The sequence below is a fragment of the Pygoscelis adeliae genome, unplaced genomic scaffold (genome assembly GCF_000699105.1).
Source record: "Pygoscelis adeliae isolate BGI_AS28 unplaced genomic scaffold, ASM69910v1 Scaffold67, whole genome shotgun sequence".
In the NCBI taxonomy this organism is placed as follows: domain Eukaryota; kingdom Metazoa; phylum Chordata; class Aves; order Sphenisciformes; family Spheniscidae; genus Pygoscelis; species Pygoscelis adeliae.
In genome coordinates, this window is record NW_008825271.1 from 2497721 (window position 1) to 2505333 (window position 7613).

The following is a 7613-nucleotide window of genomic DNA, read 5'->3' on the forward strand; positions in this document are numbered from 1 at the left end:
ACATTTGAAGCTAGCAATAACAATTCTCTTTAAAACTAACCCCTATTTCCACTCTTAAGAGTGGTAAAATTGACTTAGACATAGAAGAAGAGGTACTATTGTTGCAGAATTGCAATACAATAGTTGCGTTTTCTGACAATACTGGAAATTCCACATTAAAGGTGTACTGAATTTATCATACAATGTAAGAACATTATCTTCTACAATCCCAACCCCACATTTTTAGCAACAAGATAGACCGTAAAGAGGCATTCTCTAACTGATATAAAATGAGCCTTTGCGCATTCTGTAGTTGTGTGCATTTGTACAATTCAGAAGAAAATGAGAGTTGTACAAAATTGGTGGGTGTCGGTCTCTTTTCCCAAGTAACTAGCGATAGGACGAGAGGAAATGGCCTCAAGTTGCACCAGGGGAGGTTTAGATTGGACATGAGGAAAAATTTCTTTACTGAAGGAGTGGTTAAACATTGGAACAGGCTGCCCAGGGAAGTGGTTGAGTCACCATCCCTGGAGGTATTTAAAAGACGTGTAGATGAGGCGCTTAGGGACATGGTTTAGTGGGCATGGTGTTGTTGGGTTGACGGTTGGACTCGATGACCTTAGAGGTCTTTTCCAACCTTAATGATTCTATGATTCTATGAAAATTAATTGATGGATCCATTGTTCTATTGCTGGACAACGATGTTCAAAATTGGTTTAGGACATATGACAATTTTTTTTTTTTTAATTCACAATTGTATTAGGGGAGATTCATCTCAGTGCATCTACATTACTGGTTTAGATCAGATCAGGAGAGTACTTTTGAAGCAGACCTCCCACTCTGCCTGACTTACTGGTTTGCATCACAGACCAGTCTCAGAGTATGCAAACTTTTCCTTTTGGATGAAAATATATTGGAAGCTGTGCTCATTCCACTCCTGGGTATCCTGTCCATGGGACCAAATTAGAACTACTGTAGAACACCTTTGTTCCAAAAGTGTTCTAGATGCTCTAGATGTTCCACTCTAGAACATCTTTGTTCCAAATACATATCTTGTGGACTCTGGGTCCTAGCACCAATTTGTTTCTACAGATCTTTCCTTACAATACCATACTGCTTCTAAGTGTAGACATGGCCCAAGAAAACTGCGTCAGGAAGACCTTCTAGAAGGCAGAAGGAGATTGCAACTTCTTTTGTGGAGCTACTGACTATTAAGGGAGATAAGGTCTTATGGCAGGGTCATACAGCACCACCTGGAGCCAGAAGCCCGCAGCTCACAGACTGTGGAACTGCGCTGAAAAGCTCAGAGCAGCCAACAGGCCTCAGGTGGGGCTGAAGAACTTCACAAGGACCAGAGGTAGATGTGCAGGGCTTGCTTGCTGCAGCTCAGAAAGACACCGAGTTAATTTGAAAGCAAGTCTGGAAGCAAGAGTTGCTGCCAGAACATGGCAATCAGGGAGAAAGTCGAGCATAAACTATTTTTATTTTCTGTTGGGCTAATTGGTTGGGCTAATCTAATTGGGCTTCACTAGTAAGTTGGGTTTACTTGCCTAGATTTTATTCAGGTCATACCTGGCTTTTTGAACGTTTTATCTTCTTTAGGGAACTTCTTTAGGGAAAGGGACAAGGCAGATCCACCTCAAAGCTTTGGTTGACTCAGTGTCTCATACCAGGCCATGTGTAAAGTTAGTTCTGTGGTCCCTGCAAGGAATTAATCTTCCACAGAGCTGGACTAAATGGTAGCCCCAGTCAGACAGGTAAAGTCAAATGAAGATCACTGAAGTCAAAAGCATGCGAGGATGGTTTTCCGTAACTACACACTAGATGTGTCAAAACTGCAAAATTATAACATTGTGTTGAGAAGTTCCTGGATGGGAGCAATATAGCTGACTTGTGGAAAATGTTAAAGACACTGGAAATGCTGTTCTCAGGCTGAGATGGCTTAATGAAGTGTCAAGGTCTCATTTTCTCATTGATGCTGTTAGTACCTCACTGCACAGATGACCCCCCCAGAGTGAATGCTATATTATCCACAACAGACAAAAGTAGCAGTGACTGAAACACAATCTTTTAAAATCACTAAATGGAAATATAATACTCAACATTTCTTTAAGGTGTTCAGAACATTGATTTTAAGTGAAGAACATTAAAATTCATTTAGGAAGTTGAATGTTCAATTTAAAAGTATGTCATCAGCCAAATTTCAAACTGAAACAGAAGCTTGCTGATGATGGGGAATGCCTTTCTTCAGCAGAGCATTCAAGCTAGTCATAGAGTAATGAAAACTGCATTTGGGTCATGAATAGCAAGAGGAAATTCTTTACAATTCCAATTTATGCCCATTTCAAGTAGTACTGAAAGAGTTTAATATTTCGAGGGAATTTCATAAGTACTTAGTAACATGGTTATGAGGATGCCGGCAGAAGATAGTACTGATGAGTATATGTCACAGGTACAAACAATTTACTGCTTGGTTAGACATTAGCAGTAAATAATAATTATTAACAATTGATTGAAACATTGAAAACACATTAGCCCTTTATAAGCTGTTTATATACAAAAGCTTAATGTAGATTGTAGCCAAAACATATAAACTGTTACCTGTGAGAGGGCCCTGGTTAGGCACAACAGCAATTAGCTTCTGCTGCTCCCAACCGGAACAGCGCTGTGCCTGATGGCAGGGAAAGGAAGAAGGTATTGAATGGGTTTGTGTGTGGTGTACAAGAGGATGCACCAAATTCAATGCATCTTGACACAGACATTTTTGAGCAATGGCATAACCAGGAATCTTTTAATTGTACAGCAAATCATATCAGTCTCTTTCAGAGAAGCTTGAAATTGCAGCAACAAAGGCAGCCTCTTGTGGTATGTTAGCACAGGTTGAACACGTGCAGACCTTGGCTGCAAACAGCAGAGAAGATTACAGTCAAAGCTGAAGAGAAACAATCCACTCCATATTCTAGGTTCACCGCTAAAAAAGCTACAGGGATGCTAAACTCTCATTTCACAGGGCACTTGGTACCTAGGCAGGCAGTGATCTGTGATTATCGGTTACTGTGAATGGTTCACCTGTTTCATTCTCACTACTCCTCCTCACATCCTTCATCTGTGCTTTATTTCCCTGTTTGTATCTTGTCATGAAACCAAGATAATAAGCCCTTTTGAGCAAAGAATATTGTCTGATCATGGCTGTAAAACATCAAGCACAATGGGGCATTCATCAGCAGTTATGAATGCTAATAAGAAGTGAATGCAAAAATGTATTGATAGGGAAAACAAATTTAACTTTGAAAAGACTTTGAATATCTGCTATAGATAAGGACCATGAGGAGTGGATAAACTCCTGGGATACTGATTCTGCGCAAGTTCTGCATCTGTGTTTCAAAACACAGAAGGAAACCTGCCTAGGGAAAAATGCAGATGCCCAATATGAAAGCAGACCAGTCTTTTAGGATGTTTTTCCTGGAGATACAGGGAACTGACTACTTCTTTTAAAAAAGAAGATTCAGCTGTTTCAGGCAAGATCATTTGGATTTCTTACACAGAGCACATAGCAGGGGAGGGACTACTGAGGGGTCAGAGCCACAACATTGCCTTCAGGACAGTGCAAAGCCTTAACTGTCCAAATGAAAAAGCCTATTTAGATAATCTAAATCAGTAGCCCTATTTTGGGGGATAACCGATTTTGGGCTGTTACAGGCAACAATGCTGAAATCTGGCCACTTGTTTAGCTGCTTTGGGTGACTGACTTCACTCACCCAAGCATTAAAATCTGAATCTCTCTCCGTCTGACAGTGAGTCGCCTTAGGGTCACTGATGGTAGGAACAGCCTGGGAAGCAAGCACTCCTACGGCTGGGACTTAGGAACTTTTATCCTAGTAGAGGTAGGACGTGGTTGCTGTAACTCTGACCTTGCTGGCTTGGGGCATTTAAAATGATCTGGTCGTCTGACAGCTTGTAGGTTTTGGCAAATACAGCTTCTACTCCGACTTTGACAAATGCAACCTTTTTCCAGTATCCCCTCAATAAACTGCTGGAGAAATAATTTTCCTAGCACACTGCTTCCACCATGTCACCTCTCTTTTGCATGTCCTCACTGTCCCTTCTTTTTCCTGGACAGCACACATCAAGGCTCCCTGTGGCCTGTCCTTACCCAACCGACCACCTCCTGTCTGCTGCCAACATGCAATGAAAAAGCCTATTTAGATAATCTAAATCAGTAGCCCTATTTTGGGGGATAACCGATTTTGGGCTGTTCTTGCCTCCCTTCTGCCAGGTTCCTGTGCCATCTGACCATTAATGATCGTTTGAAAACATTTCATGCCCTCTCCCCCATCGATCTTCATGCACAAAGTCATTCTCCAGAAACTTCTACTTAGTCCACTGACAACTTGTAATTCCTTTCTTGACAAAAGGATGTCATTGAGATCATCCTCATTGATGATCTCATTGAGATGCCTACGCAAATTTGACTTGAGTTGGACTGTGGCCTTTGGTTGTGACTACTGCCACCGCATTTGCTGCTTTGTCCTCCCTTTGTCCCTTACCTAACTAACTTGTCCCTTACTTAAGTGATCTTTCTAGTCTTTTTCTCCTGCCTCCTGGGCGTCACTGCAAATGTGAATGCTTCAAGCTGCTTGTGAATTGAAACAAATTGGAGAGCCTAACAGAAATTAAATGTTTCTAAGGTAGTTTTTTTTCCAAGATCTAAGCTTGAGGCGGTAACTGGAATGCTAATTTAAATTAAATTAAATTTACAGGTACGTTTATTTTGTGCATGAATATGAGGAAAAATAATCTTTTTTTTCTATTGATTGTCTACATTGCCCAAGCCTGAGTATACTTCCCCTTGTGAAGAAATCTGAAACGGCCCCGAACAGTCGCTCTGTGCCCTGCTTAGTGCTGCATATAGATAGATCTTAATAGCCGAGGTGTTGCCCTAAAATTAAGAATTTTAAATCAAGACAAGTGCCTAAATGTTTTGTGGCAATAAAAACATAGACAAGAAGGTACAGGCCTGTGGGTTGTATAGGATAGGATTCCAATAAGTAATTCCGTGTAATAAATGATGGAGCCAAAGAAACGGGAACAGATATTACATGTTCTTATACAGACATTTCCTTTGTCATTCTTGGTTCCCCTGATTCAATCTCTGGTTTGATGTCAGCATGAATGGGAGTTGAATTGGTTCTGTAGTTGGTGTTACAAAAAAAGCGCTGGCAACTGATGACCGTGTCATGAGTTTTTGGTGATTGGAGTGGCACCAGCAACCAATATCTAAGGGACCTACTTGGCTGGGAAGCTTGCCTGTTGGAATCAGAGAAATGAGAAAGGAATGATGTGTTGCCTTTTCCAGAGAAGACTTTAGGTTTTCCCTGTGGGTTAATATGGCAAAACATAATAAAACAAACTATGTAGTCTTTATGTACTTGTTCCGTATATCATTGTTTATACATGTATTTTTTGTACACACTGAGTGTTCAAAAAGGGAATCTCCTTTTTGTGTAGCAAATGTTGGTGAACATCAGATACAGAGAACTGTTGTTTTTATTAAATGCATCAGATAACAGACTTCTAGCAATAAAGCAAACTTGTTCACAAGCAACATGAAAAGCAAAAATTTCTGTGTGAAGATGCAGTCATGTGTTTGGATTGCTCATATGCTTATCACCTCTGGATTATTAATACCTCTGACGGCAAAAGTGGGATCTGAGTGAAAACTGTGACTTTTCTTTTGTGTGATGTCTACTTTCCCTTAGAAATTGTAGAAAGAAGACCGTTTGATAGAATGAAGTATGCTCCTGTCTGGGTTTGGCACTTGTTTAAACAGTTTGCTGTTAACTAACTTTAGTATCTAATTAAAGCTGCTGCCTTCCTAGTGTATCACTTGAGAAATGCTGCCATCCAGGTAATTAATGTGCTGTGCCTGCACTGGCTCCGATACCTATATTTGCAGCAGGCTACTTTAGAGCATGCAGTCTTATCACCGACCCTGAAGACATCCGGTGCTGACCTCTCACTCAAGCAGGATTTCGGACAAGACACAGACATCAGCCCTGGCCCTGCATGACGATTCCCACTTTTCTAGCATTAGCATTTTCAGCTATATGAGATACTGCTAACATGTTGCATCACATGTGAGGAAGATGATTCTTTCTTTCAGTTACAATCAACCCATTGGTGCTGTGTAACGGGAAACATCTTAAAGAACAATCAACACTGATTTTGCCAGGCACCCTTAGGTCAGCCTCATCTGATGTACTGGGCGTCTCTGAGTAGAAACAAGCTGCCAGATGGCCTCCTGGGCACTTAAGCTGTCGCTTTTCAGAGTACAGCTTCGCTTACGGTCCCAGGTGCAACAGACAGAGTTGCTTTGCCCTTCAGCACTGAATTTCTAGCCCAGATAAATTAATTTATTTATGAAATGTTACCATTGCCTATGAAAGATGTGATGTCTCTGTAACTTCAGTCTTGACTGCAAGTAAAGGAGGTGAAGGTCTGGCAGGTTTTGCCTGTAACAGAGGTGGTATAAAGCTGTAAGACCCTTCTTTCTGTTGGTTAGAGTTATGTCAAGATTAGTGTAGCTGGGTTGATATTTACCAGGTCAGAGACGTACATCAACCTTCTTTAAATATATGTATACATACACACATGTGTGTATGTGTGTACATACCTCCAACATGGTATTTTGGCATGTATGTCTCTCAATTGAAACATTTTTAATATATATACCTTGTAAATATTCTCTCTCACATATACATATACTAAATGACCCAAAATGGCTGAGCTATGCCTGAGTAGCTTTTGGGGAGAAATCTTACATTTTACCTATGCTAAACTATTCTGGTGAACGTTTATTTTGAGAATGTTTGTATTGTTCATGTTTGGAAGAAGGAATTTGAGTTTTAGCAACCTCGGTCGAGATATACATGTGGTTTTTTTTCAGATATGCTTTCAGTTCCTGCCTAATTTGTCCAAATGCTAAGACAGGGAAGAAGCCCTCCTTCTTCCATGATCTCCCATGCACCTTTTTCTTGGTTAGATCTCTGATGCATCCACCTGCACTGGACTTGTTCTGGCCTGAAGCTGAACATGGCTTGGCCTGTAGTTTGCAGACATGAGATGGTACATGCTGCGCCGTGTGCACCTGAGCTGGGAGCAGGAAGGACTAGACCAGTTTTCTGATCTGACTATGTCAAACACAAGGGCTGGAACTGCAGAGATATGAGATTTCTGAGAAAGAACCTGATGCCAGAGAGGAGCAGGTAAATCAGAAGCAGAGGAGAAGCAACAAGAATAAAGGCTGGAGCTAGGTTTGGTCATGGAGGTCTATCTCTGTGAAGTGTTCTGTCCGTGCTCTGGTTTTGATCTGAGATGAAGGACTCTGGATGCACAAAGACATCGAGAATGTCGATCTGAATTTCAAACAAACCTGCTTCAGCTCTATTTGTCTCTCTTGTCAATGGTTGCACGGCATGACAGTGGACATCCAGTGACACAGCCCATAGTCAGCACCCAGTTATATCTATCAAAACAGTTCACGAGCAGAAATGTTTGCAATAGAAATGAATTGGAAATGGCAACTGCTGCATAATAATAAGCAGAATGCTTCCACTGGAAAGCTAACTCTGAAA